At 36.2% G+C, this 24654-nt stretch overlaps 1 long non-coding RNA gene across 1 annotated transcript in view; it reads right to left on the reverse strand.

The window, feature by feature from the left end:
- The window catches only part of LOC108761608 (uncharacterized), a 158190-nt gene that overhangs the window by 29726 nt on the left and 103810 nt on the right, over positions 1 to 24654 (reverse strand). The window contains exon 3 of the long non-coding RNA XR_001940130.1: positions 8494 to 8546. This is a non-coding gene — a long non-coding RNA (uncharacterized LOC108761608). The remainder of the gene's footprint in view (positions 1 to 8493; positions 8547 to 24654) is intronic.

The raw sequence follows: 24654 nt of genomic DNA on the forward strand, positions 1-24654 counted from the left end.
GATATTCATATATTCATATCACACAGTATCGTCGTATTACAAATTGTTGTGGAACGAGTTGCACTAAAATAATGGCGGGTAACAAAGTTTACAATCTAAATTCCTTAATTTAACAAAAATAGGTGCTGCTACGTTTGCACTTGCGAATGGCCACTCAATTTTTCATCAATGACTTATGTCTGTTAACGGTATGCAACCGTGCATGCAGTTCAGCCTTTCGTCAATAGATACATCTATTGCGGTCAATGTTACAATTGACCCTCTGTTTCAACCGACACCACTCTCCCCTACGCTCACATACACACATACACAAATGTGAAATATATATCTTTTGAATTTAAATCTAACGCTTAAGTTCAGATTTTTCGATTCCACGTACCGTATATTATATGTATATTTCCGTATATAAATATAAATATAAATATAAATAATCGATTTTAATCCTGGCCTGATTCCTCCTTAATCGAGTATCAATTGTGACACGAGAACAATGAGAAAATAATTAATAAGTACAAATTCATTTGCACGAACTTGTATAGGGATAGTGTTATCGCAAGTGTTGCGTCAGAAACTAACTAACAATAAGCATGAACAGAATTTTCAAAAGCTGGACCGGTGAATACAACGAGCGTTCCAACACGGATATGCTTCGAAGCACCATAATCAGCAGCCAGGGTGCAAGCTCCGTTGATGCTTGAAACTTAATCCTTCGCGTCGTTATAAGATAACGGCACTCAGCATCGCGTAAACTTCATTGTTCTCGGGATAAGCGCCTGACATAACATCGCCGTTACATCGTCGCGTCTGCATCGTTTCAAGACGATTGCGTTTCCTTTAAATAACATTGACGTTACGCTGATTCGACATCCGATAAATTCATTTGTGAATCGATTAACAGAGCTCTTAGCGCACGCGCCCTTTCTTCGATATGATTAAAGAAGACGAGATTGCTTAAAATGATGAAATAGACTAAACAGCTTTTTTTCTAACCAATATACATTAGTTCTTGATTAAGATAATAATTTATATTAACTTTTTAAAAAAAATAATATTAATTATTTAAACTTATAAGGGAAAATCGTAAAGAATAACATTTTTTACGGTTTGTTATTAGATATTAATTGAACATCTTGACTTAATTATCTCAATAATACCTAATAATTTTACTAACCACACTCGGCATTTTATTATTACTTCGAGTAGCGGAAAGTATTGTAAAGCAAAGACGTTGCAAGAATTCAAAACAACTGAACTGGAACACAAGATAAGAAGCGCGTAGCGGAAAATGCTCTTCGAAGCAGAGAGAAACACGATGTACATATATAGAGAACAGGATATTCTGCAAAACTAGCAAAAATACAAGAAATCATAGATAATATTGTAAATTATGATTGAACGGTTCGCTACTCATATAGTCTAATAATTAGCAATTAGTAAAATACTAATGCTAGTAAATGTATTACGGATATCATGTAAAAATATTAAGTATTTTCAATAATAGCAATATACTGAAAAATTAATTATACATTAACATAAGATTTGTTGTTAAAATAACAATTATTATTTGTTCAACCACTTTATTTTACGATCTAATCGTAAAATTAAGAGGAGTTGAAGGGATTACGAAATTGTTTCTCCCATATAATTAAAAATTAATAAAACTATAAAAAATGTATTATTTCGTGTGAACAATCTTTAAAATATTTACAAGAAATATTAGATACAAAGAACCGCTTTGATAAAAAATGGCGTATTTCACTCACGCATGTTTATCTCATCGGTCTATCTTAATTTAATATTGTAAAACTATAATAACGTAGATACAAAGCTTACGTATTTTTGGGTTTTTACCAAACTGTTATTATTTAAATTCACATGTCGTAAAATGTCCACAAAAAGGTAAAAATGTAAAATGCAATTTTTCTCAGAAAAATTGATGTCCCGCGACAAGGGTGTGATCGTCTCTCGAAGCCGGCACCGTTAAGAAGCAGTAGAAATTCTCTGTGGTGACATCACCGACCGTTGTTATGCTAAAATTAGGAGTTAAGGGGTAGGACTGGATGGGAAAAAAGAACCAATTGTGTGCTTCCTATGAATAAAGAGATGAGAGTCGTGGGTGGCCCCCTTGAGGAAAATAAAATTTATATCAACGAAAATTATTACTTTTCACTTTTCTTCACTTCTCTGTTGCTATTTTATCATGTATGATTTTTCTTATATTATATAGAAAAGAGTATAGAATAGGATAAGGCTATTTCAACCTTATCAATTTCAACTTTAAAGTGATGTGAAAATTTTTAGAAGAATGTCTCCAATTACATATCCAATTACATTTCAAACACTTAACTGATTTATTTTACTGAACATAATATAACAATTTGTGAATACATACAAATTAATGTACAACAGAGAAAAATCTAAATCTAAACTGATGCAAAATGTACACCAAAATCATATAGGATTATTCCGACCATTAAGGAGGATTTTCAAAAAAATAAACAATGTAAGAAGACAAGTAATTCACGATTATCAGAAGTAATTTTTATACTATCATTGGGGAAAAAACTCTAATGAACACTCAATATAATTTTTATTATGAAATTCGCTCGTGTACAAAAGTTACGAGTTTAATAATATAAAGATTTCACTATTAAAATAACCATAGAAATGATTATGTATTTACGATCAATCATAAAAGCTTCAACTGCAGGAAACAATTTCTCTTTACGATGACATGCTTACAACTATGTTTATACATTCAACACGCCTGCTTCTTAAAAGCGTAAGTACGATTTTCAAACGCTAAATTTGCGTTGTTTAAAATCATAAACGTTATCATTGGCCGAAATAGTTCCATGGATGAAAAAATCCCATTTTGCCCCAATAAGAAAGTTAAAAAAATATAACTGCAAACACATAAACTGTTTAAAGAGAGTTTATTCTTTAATTTGCATTGGCAATCAAGGATTCATTACTCGTTCTTGTCAGAAGTAAAAACTTGAATACTTAACAAATTTGCTTTGTCAAATATTCTATTAACCTAAATAAAAGAAAACTGTAGAAACGTGATTGAGTTTACAGTCGAAGACGTAGGAAGAAGAAAAAGAAAATCGCATTATTGAAGAAAACAGAAAAGAGACAGAAGAATCAGAAACCACGATTCCGCCAGCATCGTAATGATTCGTATCCCGTTATCTTCGCGCGCACGCACGCGGTGCATACAAGCCGCGAGCCAAACCAAACGCGAAGTTTTGCAATAAGCCCGAGAATCACGCACGGTAGACACACGGCGCGTATATCCGTTCGTTTTTTCAGCGCGTCTATTTGCCCGAAAAAAATCCGCTTGGAGTAGACGCGTCGCGAGATATAAAATGTACTCTTCGGATTTACGACGATGAAGAGTAAAAATAAAAAGAGGACAGAGAGAGAGAGAGAGAGAGAGAGAAAGAGAAACTCGAGCACGTATGACACATACGTGCGTGCCGGCACGAAAGCACATGTATATATGGATCAGAGAAAACGATCGTTTTTGTCAGAGTGGTAAAAAACATTTCCTAGTTCGCGTAGGAGATGCGCTGGAGGCAGAAACAATTTTCGATTCGACGCATGCGAAAATTCATATCGCCGCGTTGAAAGAGGGCAGAGAGAAGCCGAGAGGGGGGGGGGGGGAGGCTGCGACGCCGTGATGGAAGAGAAAAATTGCCTATTTCAGCGTCCAGCATTTTCCCAGGCGTACTACCCGCCCGGACCCGTCCGGTAATCTAGATTGTGGCTTGCACGTCGACGAAATATTCCCGGTGCGTGTATGATGACCGCAGCTATCTCCGCCCTTTTCGCTCGCGGGTTTTGTGAGAGTGGGCACGGGACGTGACCGTTTGGCGCGATACTTTTTACCTCCCGCTATTTCCTTGGCCGTTTTATACACGACGGCTTTTAGCAACGAATTTATGACAAATTTCTGGACTGCTCGGTAATTTTAATCCACGCGGGATCTGCCTGGTAAAAATATTTGCGAGAAATATTAATGCAGATTTTGCCTCGCGTGCTATTCCGCATCACGGACCAATTAACGCCACATGGAATCCAGTTATTTCAATGTAACTATTACTTAAGATTACGACTTCCACGCATTGATTGATTTTCGAATCTAATCAAATTCTATTACTTTGGAACAAAGTAATTTGTTCAGTGTACGACCTTTAGATACGCAATTATAATTTATATCTAAACGCGCCTATGACGTAACATCGTTATCGTTACGCTATACCTAAATGTAAACCACAAAATTTTCGCGAGGGCCAAATCGACCGGTAGATGCATTTGTTGCAGCGGTCGACACAACGGGCGGTTTTTATCGGCGTGGATCTTCTTCCGTGTCGCACGCACGGAGGAAAAGGATTACGATTGCAATATAGTCGAGCGTGCAGGGGAGAACCGGTCGGTTGCTTAGAAAGTCGGTGAAGTATTAGCATGCTCGTGTCACGCGAAGAATGACCGTCGACTATTTGTACGCCGTTTAAGAGGTTCCCATATTCTGAAAAATATCATACACGGACAAAGATCGAAATATCGCGATATTTATAATAGCATACTCAAGCATGTACCTAAGTAAAAGCATATACCTAGTACCTATAATATTCTAATAATGTTATTTAATTATTTATTTAAATATAATTTATTTATATACAATTGTCACCTCAGATCTGTGTATATATACATCTCAGAAAAATGTACCTTACGTACATTTTTAATCATGTAACTTTATGTTTAATACATAAGTTTAATCAGGCTTACTTTGATACGGTATCGCTTCACATAATGTCATGTCTCAGAACAACTCAGAACTTACGTATGACCCAGCTAGAAAAAGAATCTTACAGGATTTTTCTTTTCTATTTGCAGTCACGTCTAAAAATTACTTGAATTTTATTTTTGAATTTTTTATGAGTATAAATACTTCAACACAATTTTCGAACGTCTATCTGTTCAAGTTGATAGCAATTAAAACACGCACCCCTTCTCTTGCGTGTAAACATGTCATGCTCCTTATCGCGAGCGAAGGCTTCGTTGATACACGCGATATCTAACAACGTATCGAATCTGATAAATAAAATGTACAAGCTCGTGTGTGTGTGTGTCAAGAAATCTCGTGTTTCTTATCGTAAACGAGCATGTTGTCGAGCACCTTTATAGTTATCCATAAACAAAAAATAATTTCATCATTTTGGAGACATCTCGGAGAAAAAAGAGAAAAGGGGAAAACGGAACGTGAGAAGAATGCTCGTTATCGAAGGGAGAACCAAAGTCATATTAAGCGAATTTGCGCAACATTCGCCGTTGTGAGGTAAAGAGATGAAGAATTCCCGGGAAAACACGTAGCCGCGTGTGTGTGGGTGAGGGTGAGGGTGTGTATATGTGTTTGTGCGTGTCGGGAAAAGCGCGAAGAGAGGCACGATTTATTGGATGAAATGCAAATTGAATCGTAGTTAGCGAGAGGGTGCCGAGAAACGACGCGAGTAAATCGTGCCACCTTCCCGCACCTCTTTCGGTTCTCCCTCCGTCTCTCTTTTCTTTTTCCCTCTCCTTCCTTATGAGTCACCACCACCTCTCTCTCTCTCTCTCTCTCTCTCTCTCTCTCTCTCTCTCTCTCTCTCTCTCTCTCTCACTCGATTCCACCGCGTTTTTTCTCCGATAATTCGCACATAAATTCACGACAAATTGAAATAAAAACTGGGTCGATCGAAATGCAATTTACCCGAATGCACAACGCCAGCGCGGCAAGAAGGACCGAGGCAGAGATCGTTTACCTTTCGAGAGCCAATCATGTGCGGGCGTGATTTCCTCCGTGCGATCTCCTCGCAGTTAATTGCCTACTTTGCATCTGTTTCTGATTTTCGCGCGCAGCGATTTGCGAAAATTACCAAATTCGTCGACTTTCATCGCAACCCCGCTCTTTTTTCGAGAAAACGATTCATACCATTTACGTTCATCGCTCGTATACGCGTTGTGTTATTTTCGAGATTTTTCACGTGGAGCAATTTATATTGCTCGATTCGCGGTACAACATTTTAAATAGCGAGTCCAAATGGCGCCTTTTATTGCTACATCTATTAAAAGAATACGTATTATAAATAAATGTCAGTGCTTTCGTCACAATTTGCATTTTGAGCAAGGACACTTTTAATGACGGTTATTTGCCGCAGAAAAAAATTTGCAAATAAAATTGGGGACACTTTCATAAAATTCAGAAAAAAATATCACTCTCTCAACGCACACTCATCACTATGATAAATATGTTTCTATCTTTCGTTCTTTTTATTTTTCCCTTTTTACATCGCTATTTTCTCGTTTATAACTACAAATAAAACACTTTGTATTGTTGCTTTGATGTGGTTTTAATTTACATTGATTATATGCCAGATGCTTCATTACTATTGGCCTATCACAAAGTTGCCAATAGTATAGAATACTCTGAAGTTAAATCGCAAACTCGTATGCAAGCACAGCAATATACAGTACAAGCACATACGGGTATAAGCGTAGTGCAAGAGTAACATTTAAATAAAATAACTTCTTTTCAAAACCACTGAAATGTGTTTTAGAGTTAAATATAACACTTTCGTACATGCAGAAACTTGTCAGTTTAAGTACTGCCACGGCTATCATTTTTTTAATTTAATTTTTTTGTAAACGCATATATACATAAGTCTGTATATAAGATTGAAAATTTAAGTGGCGTAATAATACATAGCATTTTTTTAAATTGAAGTAACAACTTTCATAAAAATAAATTATATGATTTCACGTAATATAAAGTTGCGATACAAATTAATCAAATTTTGACACTCGCGTAATTAAAAACAAATACACGCATGTATTTTTTGTCAGGCATAATATAGAACTTTCGACATCGCAAGAGATTGATTTGTATTTACTGTTTATCGGGAAAAAGGCCATTTATTCAATGTATGAATTTACTGGGCAGTTCAAGTGGACATTTTTCGCAAAGTCAATCAATATAAATAGATAAAAGTATGGCAAATTGTTACGCGGTAACAAAATCGTGGTAAACCAGACAATATTTCAAAAAAGCAAATTGAATATTGCAATGACAGTTACAACAGTTATAAACATTTTAAATCAATTAAAGAACTGTCAACTGAAGAACGTCAGTCTCAATTTGTTAAAGGTACAACGTTCAAAAATCTATTTCAGTCAATTATCTTGTTTAAAATTATCTTGATATCTTATTCAATAATGCACATTTAAATTACTCGTGGCATTCGTTTAATTTAACATGAAATTCAAAGAATAATCACGATAATCACGTAGATATGAAATGGGTTCGATAAAAAAATTCGATAAAATCTCATAATATAATTATTATTGAAATGCATACTACTGGGATTCTCATTAATTAGGGAACTCTGCCTTTTGTGTGTGTCGATTTGTAATAATGCATAATTGTATAAATGCATTCTTTCGCATGCGAAAAAAGCATTCCTTCATTATTCTAAATTATCTTTAAAAATTTATATACGAAATGAAAGGAGATTTATATAAAAGATTTATGTAAAAGACATAAGGATCGAATTCTTCTTTTATGCTTTGGTTTCATTAAACCGATTAATCATAAATTGATATTTTATATTAAAACTATGCAAAATTTTTTATGATTAAAAAGTGTTAAATATTGAAGATCTAGCGCATATTCAATTAGTTGTAATTATGGTGATTCTATTAGTTTGCCAATATTCGCTGTTTACCGATATTTCCAAGTTTCGAATATCTGCACCGATATATTGGTTTATTATCGTACACCTATTAGCTTACACATATATTTATTTTCGAATATAAAAATTATTCTAATAATATATTAAGCAGGAAATAACAGAAAATATAATAATTTTTTAAAATCCAATCAAAATTTCGTTTATCTTATTTTAAAGTAAAATTGCCATTCATTGTCATGTTACTATAAATAGATTACGCGAAGCATTTGTAGCGTTTCCTTTTATTTCTAATATATACCATAAGGAAATTATGACATAGATGACACGTAACATGAAAAGTATATATGGCCAAATATCTCATAAGACGTTTAGTCGTCCTAAACATGATGGTCAGCTAATTTCAATCGCTACAAACCGCGTACTTGCGTGATGCCGCTGGCATCTTCACGCTCCACATGTCGAAGGCATGCCACGAGAATTCGCAGACCGAACGGAAATGCACGGATTTGAGCGTACATTCAGGGATCGATATGTCGCATTCCGTTCTAATAACACCGATGGTGCATCGACGGTCCATCCGACCGATTACTCATTAAAGCTGTTTGCATGGCGACATATTTCACGAACATATCAATTAGTCTCGATCACTGGTACGCTTCTCGATAGATAGATGTACTATTTATAAAAGACCGACTAGACGTTTAATATCTAATTATATCTATGATTTATTCAACGCATACGTCTGAAAATTGTCGCTTACCTCACGATCACGTACAGTGAGTGCATCTCCATAGAATATCGGCTTACTCCGATCTATAAGTAAAAAAAAAACAAAAATGTCATTCTACGATACCGTAACACAACTTATTACTAATGTAATGGTTCGAAATTATCCTTATAAGTTAATTTCGTTTTAACTAGTTCAAATCACTGCCAGTCCAAATGTATAATATATTTATTTTTCACTTGGTTTTATTTTAATTTTTTCAAGTTTTAGTCTTCGCTAGCAAATCGAGAGAATTACGAAACAAATTCATTTCGCACATAATATAGTCAAACTATTCATCGGTACAAAAACAGGTACAAATGCATGGTTTAATCACTATGCACTTTCACGCTTTGGTATTTGAATTCCTAAAGCTATCAGTTGTAATATCGCCGAACAAAAGCACAATAAATGACGATGCCAGATGCTGCACCGTAATATAAGGAGAGCATCTTTGCTCTACCGAAAGGAACCGAGAACTTCCTATTTAATTCTATTAGGAAGCAAGTTGGGATACTCCAATTAACGAATTCTTGCCAACCGAATAGAATTAACAAATTTTTGCACACAATCTGGCGCCAAATGTCGCCCGACATGATTGAGCAGCTTGCGCTACATTTTAATTAAACATTTGTATTCTTTTCCATATAGGATTAGATAGTTATGTTTTTCTCTGTTGTATGTAAATTTTTATGTTTACAAAAGGTTGCACTATGTTCAGTAATCAATCAGTTATTTTTGCAATATAAATATGTAAGATATTTTTCTGCGAATTTATATATCACTTTAAAGTTGAAATTGACGGAATAGTCCTATTTTTTAATCGATGTTCTCGATCACTTCAACACTAATGTAAACAATTGTTATGACAAATTCTATAAAAATATTACGCAATCAATACAATAACATTTTTATTACACTTCAATAGTAACTGATATTCCCTTAAAAAAATTGAAGTTTAATATATGTATAACGTAATGTACACGTACATAAAGCAAGTTCATGAAAATTTGAAGATGAATAGCAGCCACTTAATATGTGTATCATATATAAGTAAACGGTTCCGAGCTAAAAATGCAATGATAGATATACTATAACTATAAAACTAGGAACATTAATCATGCGAACTTAATATTTTATGAGATGAAGTATGTAACTATGTTCCTATTTGAATATGTTACAGTAATGAATTCTGAATTCCTCGTATGTAAATCGACCACCGGAAATGTCGATTAACCAATGATATGACTGCACTGATGTGATGAAATTACCTTCACCATAAAATTTAATTTATTCACGAATTAATAACTATGTGGATTATCCCAAACATAACTCTCACACACAAATTATTGCAGAATCAATATATTATTAAAAAATGTTATATTCTCAAACAATTTGATGCCATTTTCTTCATCTTCAAATTATTAACAAATTTGCGATGCTCAGCAATTATTCTCGAAAACTACTGACCTCGATAAAAAAAACTTTGTAGAAACGATCGTCGTGATCGAAAAAGAACGTGCGCTGTATAAAGTTAAAAAGGTTTCGTATGCATGCCTGATGGCTCGTTGAAATGGAACGTTCGATGTAATACAATCGTCGTGTTTGCGCACAGAGTTCCGTACTCGATTCCCGCATACCCTTCTACCGCCCGTTTGCCTATATTCTCTTCACCTCCTCGTCTCCTCGTCTCCTCATCCGTTCTTCAACATCCACACGACTGCGAGAACGGTTCGTGAGATTGAGAACGAAACTTTTACGTCTAGCGTACGCCGCTTTTGGCAGATAATAGAGTGGGAATGAAGAAGAGGAAAGAGGAGAAGAGAAGAGAAGAAGAAGAAAAAGGAAAAGAAGAAGAAGGGAAAGAGGCAAGAAAGGTCGACCAGCCATGACCCTCATCTTGGAGCGAGGGGTAATAGCAACTCTCCTGTCAAGATACAAGGATGAGAAACACACGATGTCAAAATGCCTTCTAATCGCGTACCGTTCTCTCTTCGTGGGAGCATCCAATCCCACGACTTGCAGGATCTTGGCTTTAAAAAAGGTTTTAAAAAAAGATTTAATAGTCATCGACCTGAGAGCCTGAGAGGTTTGGTGAGCGCGGGAGCAGGATGGAGGCAAATTCAGTCGATTGCCACGATGCGACGTCAAAACATAACAGCCGCATCGTAGGTTCATCGCTGCTCAACCGGATCTATATAGTGTATCGAGATTGCTTAGACCCCCATAATAGAAATATTCATAAACCCGAATCTTTAATAGTAGTTTCCAAATATTAAACAAAAATAAAGAAAGTTTATTATTCTGTCGAGAGTTTTGGATGAAAATTACAGTGTATTTCAGCAGGGTAAATTTCCGATAATTGCACCGATAATATCGGGCTATATTATCGACGTTACATGGATAAATTAATTTTAATACATACAATGCGACATGTAATATCGATCGTAGGACGTATACGGTGTATTTAATGTAGACATATTATCAATGAACTAGTTGGCATCGCCAGCGTGCGTGTGTATGACAATCCATCTATTTCAATCAATGAGGACGTCCGTCCGCAAAGTAACGGGTCGTGCGTTGCGTACTTGAAATTTTTCTAGGGTCAACTAACGTCAGTTTGTTCGGACAGATGACATCTCCGTTATCGACGCCATTGTAACACACTCATTTTCCGAATCTCTCTTTCTCTTTCTCTTTCTCTCTTGCTCTTTCGAGTGATGCGCACCGACGGACCGCACGCATGCAAGCGGAAGACTGTCAATTCAGTCAATACCGACCGTGCAGCAACGAGACACGCATTACTTAATCTAGCGACATGTCCCCACGTGACGCTCCCCATTTAGAACTCTTGATGATGAGGCCAAATTCGCGGGTACATGGTAAACAATCTCTATAGTTTTACAATTTAGTTTTACATTGATTGCAATCATATAAATAACAAAATAACAAGCCCGAAGAAGCCCGAAAGGGCATTATTATTTACTGACTACATAAATCTCAAGTCGGACTTACTATCCGATTTGAAATTCATACAGACAATAATATACAAAAAAAAATATATATATATATGTACACATACAATTTCTATTTTGACATGTGCCACAAAATGCAAACATTTTTTATCGATTCATTCGCAAGAATTGTCATCTTCTCAATTTCTGATCCTTCTTCCTATCTACTAATTCCGGACTACTTCTAATGCAATGTCTTCACCCAAAAAAAAATATTCTGCCGATAAGTGGGGAATTTCTCTTTAGTGTTTCCTCTAAACAAAAAATCTTACATTAATCAGGTGCGTGTATTTATGACATGTAAACATCTATAAAAATGAGGACACATGAGCTATGATCAGAAATAAATTCCTCTATAAAAAATTCTGTTAAAATAACTCAAATAGCCTTTTCAAATAAGAGGATATACAAAATACCAGCGGCACGCTTATTTGTTAGAAGAAGTTTGTCATTTACGTGGTACCATAGTACGCGTGCATGTCAGTACATGTAAGACATTCTTCTAGTATTGAGAGGATTGCAATCCTAAATCCAGTACTTTACGGTTATACAAAATTCCTTTATTTTGTAGAATATCCTCTTGAGGTCATATATAAATGGAAAATCCTCTGACATTAACACGGAACCGCTAAATGGTAGAATATTTTTTTTGGGTGTTTAAATTTTTGGGTTTTATATAATTCGACTACCAAGAGTCATTCAATTGATTATGTTGATCTGTTTTTCATCGCATTGAAGAGGACTCGAATTAGGAGTCGAAACCTCTGCATGTTTAAATTATTTGTATCATCCATCTTTACGAACATTATTTAATTTGTTAATTATTTTAATAATTAATAATTTGTTAATATTTCAGCATTAATAACTACTGTAATTCTTATTACCAATTATAATTAATTTGTTACTTTATCAAATTTAAGTCTATAATGCAACATACTTATATAACAGGATTTAATATTTGCATGTTAAAGTCTTTTTGCAATACCGTATGCAGCATGCTCTTTTTCCTTTAATATTTTTCTTTTCCTTTTTAATAAAAGAAAGAATCCAGGAGAAAAAGATGGTTTCTGTCGGTCGGAAAGTCGAGACTCCACCATCTCTTGTAGGTGCAGCGCGCGTACCGCGAGGTCTCGTGGCGCGTTTGCGAGCACGAAGGGTCAGTAGCCTCGAGCGTGTTTGCAACGAGCGGCTCCATGGCCTCGCAAACTGGTTTAGCAAAAGTCAAGATCTAGATCGCGACCTTCTTACAACCGTTCACGATTTTGCGCGAGCTCGCGCGACGGCGTCTTAATACGCGAGAACTCGCGTAACAAAGTATTATAATAGCAATACAACGTGAAGCCAAATTGCTTCTCTTCTACGTCATCGCACGCGCAATTCGAAGGAATAAGTCGAAATTCGTTTATCTTGGAAACAACATGTAGTAACATTTGCACATGACTCTCTCTCTCTCTCTCTCTCTCTCTCTCTCTCTCTCTCTCTCTCTTGCCACATATATTTCAGAACAGATAAATGAATAATTGCAAATAGACGTTGATTTTACTTGAATTTTGATTATATTTTGATAGGGATCATTCGAAGGCAGATGTTGTCCGGGTAATAAAGATAATTTATATCAGACACAAAAGATTTGGATGATATATAAATTAATCGTTTTCCAAATTACTCTGTCATTCATCCTGCAGCACCGTTGTTAATTGCAAGACTGTAATATTAAATGATGTACGATAAGAGTTGTCAGATGTACCAGGACCAGGTTTTTACCGTTAGATGCAATCCATTGCTCAATCACAATATCGCTGCGAATGGCTAATAAGCAACATATTTCTGACTTCCGGCACAATATTTTTTTCATTTATCAACGAACATCGTATACTTTTTTTTCTATAGCTATTTTCCCGTACGACTTCATCATAATATATAGACGAGACATATGAGAGAGGTCCCAATCGACGACCAATCGAGATAACGTCTTGTAACGATTTACAAGTTAATAGTCAATTATAAACTACATATAAGTTTGGTTAATTAATCAACTCGACTGCATGTTATAAACGGTGCGGCATATTTTCTCGTGATAAACAACTTGCACGTTACATCGAATAGCAATGGTGCATTATGTTTATTAGTCGCGCCACGTTAACGACATTTACGACATCCGCGCGCGACACTTCCGTCGTAAAATACGGCCGCAAAGTTACACCGCGCGCGGTTCGACAAACTGTTCTAATTACTCCCTACATTAATAGTAACGCGTTAACGTCAACGGCTTGCCGCACGCGTGACAAACAATACGTCAAGTTTGCGGCAGGTTAGTTCGGAGCCATGTCATACGTCTCACACATTCCGCGATGAACGCAAAATATTCGCGTCGTTACGCGCGTAGTCGCCTGGCACTTTTGACGAACATCCGCCACGCGATTAGACCGTATCGCGAAGCGGCAATACGAAGCTACACCGCACGCAATTCGCAACTCTCTTCCGTGCCGGACGTGATATTTTTATGGCGATGTAACGCGGGCGAGCGGTTAAATAACGACCGACGCGCGTCAGTCGAATGGTTTTAATTGTTCCACGGTCGGTAATAGCGACCAATGTACGTTTTACGCTTTTACGTGGAAAGAGCATGTTGCAGTGACGATAAAACGGAAAGAAATACTATTCCAGAGGATGCATGCGTGCCAGCGTGTGAGATGATAAGATGACAAGAGCATATGTGCTGTGGCTGCAGCCTCTCATCTGCTCTCATCCCGATCTTAACTGTGTTCGCTCTCATTTACTCGCGGCGAAGCACTCTCGAGAGACGTCTCCATTCACGCTCGCAGCACGAAGTAAGCTAATTCTTTCGATCTCTTCGCTAGCGAGATTGCAGTAGCGCGCTTGTCGTATTGCCGTCCCATTCGCGTGACAACGGCCGCTCGCCCACGCGATCTCTCTCATTTCCGCCTCGCTGATGAGATGGCCCAGCAGCAGAGATGGCACGCGAGAGATTCCCGCGGATATTACAATGCGCCGTGACGTTTCACGGATATCTCCATTCTCTCCGAGAAGAACGCGCAAAGCGAGAAACAAGAATGGGAGGACTCGGGAACGAAAGAAGGCGCTTTGCGCGCCGGGTAGGATCACGCAGTTAAGAAGTTTCCCTTCGGAGCTTTTTCTACAATTCTACGCGAGGTTGGGAGAAGGTGGAGGTGGGTTAGCACCCCTTCCGGTAATCCTACTTAGGAACTCGGATAATGCCGCCGCGGCTATGAATAACGGTGGGATTACGCGGCGAAAGTCGGCGAATGTCTTTTTTCGCGCGGCGCCGAAGCGAAGCCGCCCGCCCGCGCCAGTTGGAACTTTCGAATCTCCGTATCGCTAGCTGTTTGACTTTCCGCCGCTATCAGACAGCACGCTCTAATGCGATAGACCGATGATGATTAGACATTGGACTCTTATACAATTTTTTAGAAAGCTGATTGGAAAGTAAGATCAAACATAGAAAATTGTCTTGTTGAAAAAAACACTCTAAAAATGTATATCTATTTCTGCATATTGTGTAATTTTGCATTTTTAGATTAATATTGAAAGATGTTCTATAAAACAATCCACTATGACAAATAAGATTCTATCGATTACAAAAATGTGTTACGAAGTTATAACAATCCTCAATTTACTCTGATATATTTTTTACATATAACTTTTACATCTTCTCTTTCACAATTCTCTTGTTTAAAAAAAAAATATTTTCTATTTAAGACAATTATATTCTATTATAGCCTATCATATTTAATTATATATATGCAATTAGTAACAATATGCTGTTATAAATAGCAATTTCACAAAACCAATATTTTGTAATTTATACGCTATTAATGTTCAATATTCTACCACGATTGTAATTTTCCACTTCGTGCATACATCACTGGCAATAAAATATGAAATAACTAGAATGCTTGTGGAAAATCATTAAAACTCCATAATTATTATATTTCAGACCAATAATTAGCATCGTGGATTCTTTAAAATAAATTAAAAATATAATCTTTTCAAATTATTATCTATTTCATTAATTTCATTCTATACCAGATTTTGTTTTAAAAAAATCTGATAAAATCAGATTCATTTAATTAAAATTAAAATAGAATTTGCTTCATTTAATCAAAGTACTAATTTTAACTATTATCGTTTCGAAAAATTAAATTTGAAGAAAACTGGAACACTCTTAATTTTTTTATATAAAAAGATATTTAAATATAGATTTTTCTTGGACATGAAGAGATTGATATTTTGAAATTGTATTGCTGAGGATGGTTCCAAAGTGAACTGAAACGTACTATTTTTTGGAATAAAGATTTAAGATTGCGTATTAACTATCACGCTGACTCTCATTCGCCCTGATTTTTTGGATTTTTTGTTGTTGAATTTGAGAGAGTCCGTAAGAAGATTACATTAATACTATTTAAATATAGATGATATCTCAATTTACATTACAAACTGTACTCGAGGTTAAATTAAATTTAATAGTTTTGGTTAATTTTTTTTCAATTTATATGATTTGAATATACGTTATATAATCTTTCATTGTAAAAGTATATATTCATTGGAAATAATTATATATATATATCTTTCTATTCGACATAAAGTAAGATAATTTTCAGAGAAGGAAAATATCGTATTCATTTTAGACAAGAAAATATATAATATTTAGATTAATTCGAAAATGATAATTTCTTATTTTTTCCTTAAACTCTATATAATAGAAAAGAATCAAATACGGAACTCTTAAATCAATATATTTATTCTACATTATTATTATGTGTTATTCTAATTTATAAAAACAATATAAATTAGATTTTACGACAGATTCGTTTTATGCAACATATACTATTTTCACGCATAAGATGACACTTGTGTACATTTATGTATGTGAAATAAGAAATATCTTTTATCAATCAGCCCCGTCTTATAACATTTAATAAATTTGACCTTGGTTCAAAGTCTCTTCTCTACTAGATGACAATTATACTGCAGACGACAAAAAATATTTATTCAAAGAGAAGTCCAGAAGAACTTTCATAATGATATAGACAGCATGACACACATTCGTGATCACGCATACAAGCTTTAGTAAAGAGTTACTGCACCGTGTTATCATAGGGAATGCATCGTCGGCATTATCGTATAGCCGTCCCACGCTCACTAAAGCAGTTGCTTTCGCTTTCGGCGATGCAATGAACTCCAGCATCCGCGATTAAACCGCAGTTTATACCGACCGACGCGACGTTGGCTCGCCTGGCTCGACTGACAACGATTTGAAGACGCCATTTTTCATTTTCTCACGTTGTATATAGAGTAATAGGGCATGATAATTGCTTTTACAACGTAATTGAATGAGTATTCGACGAGTCAGTGTGCTAGCAATGACCCAGACGACCGACCAAGAGCACTTTTTTTATCACCAACGAGTCAGCGTGTTTGAAGACGTCGTCTCGAGGAGTAAGATGGTGCCATCCTTCACATTTAAGAGGATTAGTAGAGTCTGCTTATGACTGCCAAGACGGCCTCCCCCTTTAGTCTTTGCCCTTGACGCGCAATCACGCAGAATTAATTAAAGTCTAGAGGAGTAAAGCACAAAAGTGGATTATTTCTGTGATAAATGCTTGAAACTGAGCAAACGTACAATTAACATTTGTATCATAGTCGCTTCAAAATTTACAAATTTACTTTATTCATTATTTTTGATAAATTAGTGAATTTACAAAAAAGAGAAAATTTATCTTTAATTTTATTTAAATATTTTTGTAATAAAAACGATAGTAACATATTGTTTGATATATTTAGAGTCTTCAATTTCCAAAGGCATAATATTCTCCTTAAGGTTTCCCTCAGACGCTTTATAGAACACCCTCTGTAAAGTCTCCCAGACACTTTACGACCTTCCCAGTAGTTTCACGGACATGCTAACGAATCGAACAGTCATTAAGCGACATTGACGTTCGGTAATGTCGGCGAGACACTTAAAAAGTAATTTGCCGACAAACTCGTGAGAGGAAAACGGAACGCGGCCACCTAAAAGCCGCCGTCCACAACGTCAGGCGTTAATTGGAAGCGTAGATCCGAAGAGCGAGGAGAGAGCAGGTATCAGAAGCTTTGAGAAACGACAGAGGAAAAGTGACTTTTATTTTCAAGCAGATGAGAATTTAATCGTGAGAGTTCGGTGAAACACGAGAACAAGATTTTTCGTAATATAGCTGATTTAGCGAGCGATTTCCTTCCTAAATATCATCTAATATTAGCTGAGCCTAATAATATATCCCTAAATATCTCTGTAGAGAATATCAATTTAATGAATTTATATATAAAGATATTATAGTGCCACATGATAGCTCGAACTAATCGCCGTGTTGCCTTTCCAAACGTTTATCTTTCACCGATGCAGGGTGACCATCAAGGAGAGAAATTGAAATCTTCGGGTTAAGAGTGGTTAGATTAATTTTACGGTGGACAGTCGGTGGATCGTCATGAGTATATAGATGGCAAGCGTGACAAGTCTATTTTCATTGTTAATAATACAATGGACAATATTCGCACAGCAATAGTATCGTCGCAGTTGAAAAGATGCGGGAAGAAATGGACCCATTCCGTACGCGAGCTTTCAGCACCATTACACGGTTCAAGGATACCTACCTACCTATCGCGCTCGCTTTCTTTTCGCGAAATCTTTTTCCATACATCTCTCCTGTTTCGCCTACAATACACAAAGGGGTAGCTTAGGCGTGTAAACGCGGTCTAACGACGAGCATGATATCATGCGCGCGCGCGTATATGTTTCTGCTTGTGTGTTTGTATTCACGTACCCACGCGAATAGCAACAGCAATGCACCTGAATACACCTGTATAGTATCCGAATACACGACCGTCTAGACTCTAGACGATGGCCCCATTGTCTCAGGACACGCGCACCCACCATCATGGGATTGAGATTACACAGGCGAACGTCATCAAAGCACCGACGCTCGGGCTATTGTGCGGCTAAGTAATTTAACTGGCTCGCGGAACGAGTAAGATAGAAAGAGAGTGGAAGGAAGCGTGTTGGTTGGCGCGCGAGTGCTCTGGTTAGCAGTGTCGTTATGTAAACGATGGTGTGTGTAATTGATAACGCGTTACGTAAAGTCGGAAGCGAGGAGAATCGGGGGCAGTTAGCGCACATACTCGTAAAAAGTTTCGCTCACGGCACGAGCACCCTGTAAATTCAATCTCGTTGATTAAATTGATATTTTGAAGTTGCGTGTAAAAGATTTTGTGTGTGTGTGTGCATGCGCGCGCGCGAGCGAGAAAAACTTCTCGCCCTATGCGCGATATAGTGTTTACTTCGCATTATTATTATTATTATTGGCCGTTGTTTGTAATCGTTATTTATTTTCCTTAATCAATTTCGCCAATTTGCATGCAGTGTCTCTCAAAATAATGTGTTAATTGTGGTTTCAGCACAAACAGGAGAAACAAATTGGTGCTTTGTTGCTTGGCAAATTATCTCGCCTGTTGCGCGCACAAATTAATTAAGAAAATGGATAATATGCCAAATAAAAAGCTAAAAAAATAATTAATTAAAGACTCGTAAAGTAAAACTTGCGATAAAATGTTATTAATTAAACAGAGTGGCTATTGTTATTTCGTTATCCACCTTTATAAACTGAACCGAAGTTTTATGTAAATGTTTAACTATATAAACAAGCAACAATAAGTGTGCTTGGAAAAGAAAAACGGGAATACTAAATAATAAGATAAACATTACTGAACCACGAAAGCTAGCTATTATGCGGCTAAGTAATTTAACCAACTTAGGATACGAATAAACTGAGGAAACCAAGTCCTCTGTTCGCCAAATAACTCGCGATGCAGTATACCGTATCATACATTAACTTGAGGACACTAACCATGACAACAACGAATTATACAATAAATAATGGTACACGTACACAAATGTAAGCAACCAGATATATTACGCCAGGATGCTTTCTTGGTTACAGAAATACATGACGGTATACACGAGATATAACGTACTATAACTTACTAATATTAAGAAAAATATGCATATAAATATGGAATTGCTTGCTGAAATTCATCGCCTCGAGACGTTCTGTTCCTTCTTCTTTCTTGTCTGGTTGCATTGTATGAAATAATATTGCTAAACTAGTAAAAATAAAAAGGGATGAAAGGCAAAATAAGAAAGGATAAAAGATACTGTAATACGCCTAATAAGTTCGTCCAGATTTTTTGCGTAAATTCAATTTCGTGACGTAAATTCAAATGAATCGGAAATGCCGCGGAATTGATTAATTACGCGTGGAAGAGGATTCTCTCGTCAAGAGTAAAACCATGCCGCTCGATTGTGAGAGCAAGCTCGTTACCAAATTTCCGATCTCGCAAGAGGCTCGACTTCCGTTCGACGGTCTACCGGGGAAGCTCCCGTTCCCTACATTTCAGGATAATTTCTCATGCAGCTCTCGTCGCGATTGGCCGTGAAAGTTTCCGCAATGCGACAAATGCGATGACACCTTCGCGCCGTATCGATATGCTCGCGCGCGCGTCGTTTCTTTCGGAGCTGTAAGTGGCGCTGGTCAACGCGTGGCCAGCCAAGCACACAATACACGTCGTTGAGGACAAAGGCCGAAACGGCAAGACGGAAGGGCGCGGTGGAATGAAACTTTGAATGTATCCTGCTAGGTCACCTCGAACAATGAGTAATTGTCGCCGAGATAAAGGCGGTCTGACGGTAACGGCGGACGGAATATGAGCATCGCCGTTGTTAACGGCTTACGATAATGCCGAAACGATGGCGGCGGAACTCTACCTCAACGAGTTCTCTCTGGAGAAGCTATAATTCGGGAAAAAGCTGGAGCATAAATCGATAAACGTGAATAATCTTATTTTCTTTCCATTTTGACTTCCGGTACGGAAACCCCGCCATCCTGAGAATATCATTCAGAAATCCGTTAAGAAAATCCATCCATTAAGATCTCTCGAGCAATCTTCAATACAAACGTTTCGTGACTCAGCGTCTCATAAGCTCGCTTCCAGGCTATTACAGGCTGCGCTGAAAGAAACAGTAGTAATAATCCACGTTCGGACGGACAATGGCACCATGGGAAATGCAGTTTGCATCGGCTTGCAAGACAATAATTCTCCGCGAAACAGAAGTGCATCTCTTTCATCATCGAAAAAAGGAAAACCTTTATTTCTTAAGGGATTATCTTAGAAAATTCGATACAATACAAAAATTGCACTTATTAAATGGCTCTTCTGAAATCTTCATGACATCAAAAAATAGCGACGACCATTTCCTGTATGTCACTCAAGTTTCATTAAATTTTCAATATCTTTCGAATCGAAAGAGCGATAAGATAAAAAATAGAAATTAGAGTATTCCTACGGTTGCCTAAGAGAAAATTTAGTAACGCTCAATGAATAATTACGTACGTCAGAGAGGACAACGCTTCTAACGAAAAAACCAATGCTGGTTTTAGCATGGTTTATAGATAACCACCCAAAACACACGTTGCGAGAAGAAGCAAGGATAGAGAGATCTAGGAAGAGAAAAAAGCGAAGAAGAGAAATGTCAGAGATTATACATGGACAAAAATTCAAATGTTTCCCCGTCAGCAGCACAAATCCTTCCGAGCTTCTTTGAATAACAGATAATATCGTCAGAGAAAAAGATAAAGAATAGAGAGGAGAGAAGAGCAATGGCGCACACGTCGTCGACAACGCATACGAACACGTAGCTCTGGAGACAGCGATATATCAGCAGTAGATTGTACATAAACAAACAAAATTACACATATGGTAGAGCTTTATGTATTTTATATTTATAATTTTATTTTAAATAATATGTGTTTTTCGATTCAGACTAAAATATCCAATTTATTATTTGCAAAAATAACCTGATTTCCGCGCGTGCATTATTTATTTATCGGAACCATATTGTGTGAATTTTAATTTCCCAGGTAGCAAGCTGTCATCATTTTGACGTCTATAGTTAGTCATTTTAGATTATTCACGTGTTATCTATTTAAGATGTAATAATGACTTCGACTTTTTGACCAATTAATAACGTCATTTATTTGTCCACCCTATTTACAACGTCATACATATTAACTTTGGATAGATGATCAATCGACGTATTAATAACGTTATTAGTAATCAGTTAATAATGTCATTCATTTATGCCGTTAATAACACAAAAATAATGACGTATTTTCGACGACAGTTTATGACATTATGTAGTTGTGACAAATCCACATTATTTTGATTTGGATGTTATCTTAAATGTCTGACTCGATAGATTAGTAATAAGAATGTTTAATAGGCGACACTTTTATTACCTAGAGTTCTTCTCCATGTTTTACTTATTTAATTCTTGTCGGAATATTAAACACATATATTGTCTTACATGGGCGTCGACTATAGTGTGGTTGATATGGAGTATTCCACACTCGAAATTTTTCCATAAAATATTAAATAATAAATTATTTCGTCAAAAAATATTTTATACAATCCGAAGAATGTATAAATTATTTTTTGACGAAATAATTTATTATTTAATATTTTATTAAAAATAAAAGTTGATTAAACTATATATGAAAAGTTGCGTGTTTACAACTCGATCGGCAGTTACCTCTTTCACGATCGTCGACCGGTATTTCACTAGTGCCCAGATGTAGCGCTTCGATGAAACGAAAGTAACGTTGATCGCATTATTACAATATATAAAACCGATTTTGATAAGAGCAAATTGAGAAGAGCACATTGAACGATGTTTTATAATATAGTGGAGGCCAAAAAAATAGAGATTTGTAATTTAAAACATATCATTAATTTTTTTAAAAAAGATGTAGCCATGAGAGAAATTATATCAGAATACACAAAAATGATAAAACTTCTGCTTACAATCCCGGCAATATCCTGCACTGCGGAAAGATTTTTTTCGGCTCTTAGAAGATTAAAAACTTATCTACATCCTACGATGCTTCCAATTTTGTTAAATAGTATGGCTGTTCCGCATATTCATTCAGATGTTGTACAAAATCATAATTTAAAAGCTATAATAGATGAATTTATGAGCACAGGAACAAAATCCGTAGTTCCACATTTGCGTGTGTTCTACATGATTACATATATATAAAATATACATACTATGTATGAAAAAAATATATAACAAATATATATGTAAAAAATAGAAATATATATGCAACAGTTTTCATGCAATCACGAGGCTCTTTTTTTGGTTGTCCGTCCGCCCTTACCTCCCTTCTCCAATTCGTTATTCCACACTTGGCACAATTCTGAGTCGACGCCCCTGTTGTCTCTTATGTAAAGACTATAACAGAGTCTGGCCACGAGATAACCAACTTTTGATTGGCCCGTCATTATCATCAATTTTAGCAAGATAGAATGAGTAAGATAGTATACTCTCTAAATCTGAATCAGTGGATAGTCACTAATTACCCAGTGGCATACTTGGCACTGATAATCAGTAAAGTTCAACTAAAAAAGGAAGAATGTTTGAGCATTATATAACTAAAATACTGATATCTGCACGTTAATTTCAATTTTCCAATATCGTATTCATTGAATTTAAGCACTAAAACAAGGTGAGTTAGATCACATAATAAAGATTAGCTAGGTTTTCGTATTTAATTCACTGATTACCAGTGGCATACTTGGCACTGATATTAGTGATTATCCACTGATTCAGATTTAGAGAGTGAATTAGAATGAAATAGCATATATGTATAAAAAAAACAATATATATACCTAACTTTCTCTCTCTTGTTTTGTTGAAATCACTCGTAGCACAACTCTGATACTACTACAGGATTTCTATAGTAAACATCAATTTCATCAGTATTTTTGCCTTTTTTAGCGAAATTATCGCTCCAGGAGTATTGAACGACGAAAAATGACATTATCAAGAGAGCAATAAGTTGATTCTCCATCATACTTTTGCGAACCTGTTGATAGTAACTCTGATGTTGAGAAAAGACGACGTCATAAATCATCTGTGACAGTATCAGGGAGACGAGAGAGCCGAAACGTAGGAGTTACAGTCGTCTAAGCAGAACGTCAACGGTAGTAGAAAGAACGGTAATGTCGTCGTCGTCATCGTCGTCGTCGTCGTCGTCGCGGTCGTAGAAACCAGGGTAAAATCTCGTCGCTGATGGCTTAATAGCCTCAACGTTTTGTAACGGTAACCTCCGCAACTCCGGGATCTTCTGCACGTACATGCCCGCTAGCAAACCGAGGAGAGAAATGTTTTTGCACGACGTGCACGCCGCACCTTCGAGACGACAAAGATCGTTCGCGCGTATGTCGTGTTATGAACACGCACACACACACAACACATACAAAGATGCGCATGCGAATGTGTACAAAGAAAATATTTTTCTGTCGGACTGTTTGTGTTCGACAGCAATACAGCAAAATCGGAAAAGTCGAGACGTTATATTTGACGTATTTCACTGCAATTGTCAACTATCGACGGTTTATGATTCGACTGTGAGTGGTTACAGCTTGCGCTGATCGGGCAATGCTAGTGATTCGATGATCGGGTATCATTTATGCACCTACTGTGGCTATGATATCACATTTAATATTAATGCCTGACAATGTGTGAGTTAAAGAATTATTGATATTTATTCTGTACAATATAGGTGTTAAAAATCCGGTGTAATAATATTATGTGTATGATAAAATAATTTATTAGCCATTTATGTTTTCGTTTTAGAAAATAAATAATAAAGGACTCTTGAGATTTAAAATAATGAAAAAAATATAAATATAAAGGGATGTGTAAGAGTCGATGGTTCACAATTAAAATTTGAGTAAATAGAAATACATATATTATAAAGTAAGATATAAGAAATAGAATTAGATACAAATTATTACATGTTTTGACATCTTTATCGTGCCCTCTTCAGATAAGTAGCAAATCGAAAATATGAGACCAAGTGACTGCTTGTATAAAACACCGTGAAATCGTTGCCAATCAGTTAAAAGACCGAATGTTGAAATTTATTTCCGATGTTCTAGAGAAAGGAGATAAAGAAAACTTAAAATTGTCAAATAAAACAAGCAACAACTTCATCTCAATAAA

Source organism: Trachymyrmex cornetzi, unplaced genomic scaffold, assembly GCF_001594075.2.
Source record: "Trachymyrmex cornetzi isolate Tcor2-1 unplaced genomic scaffold, Tcor1.1 scaffold257, whole genome shotgun sequence".
In the NCBI taxonomy this organism is placed as follows: Eukaryota; Metazoa; Arthropoda; class Insecta; order Hymenoptera; family Formicidae; genus Trachymyrmex; species Trachymyrmex cornetzi.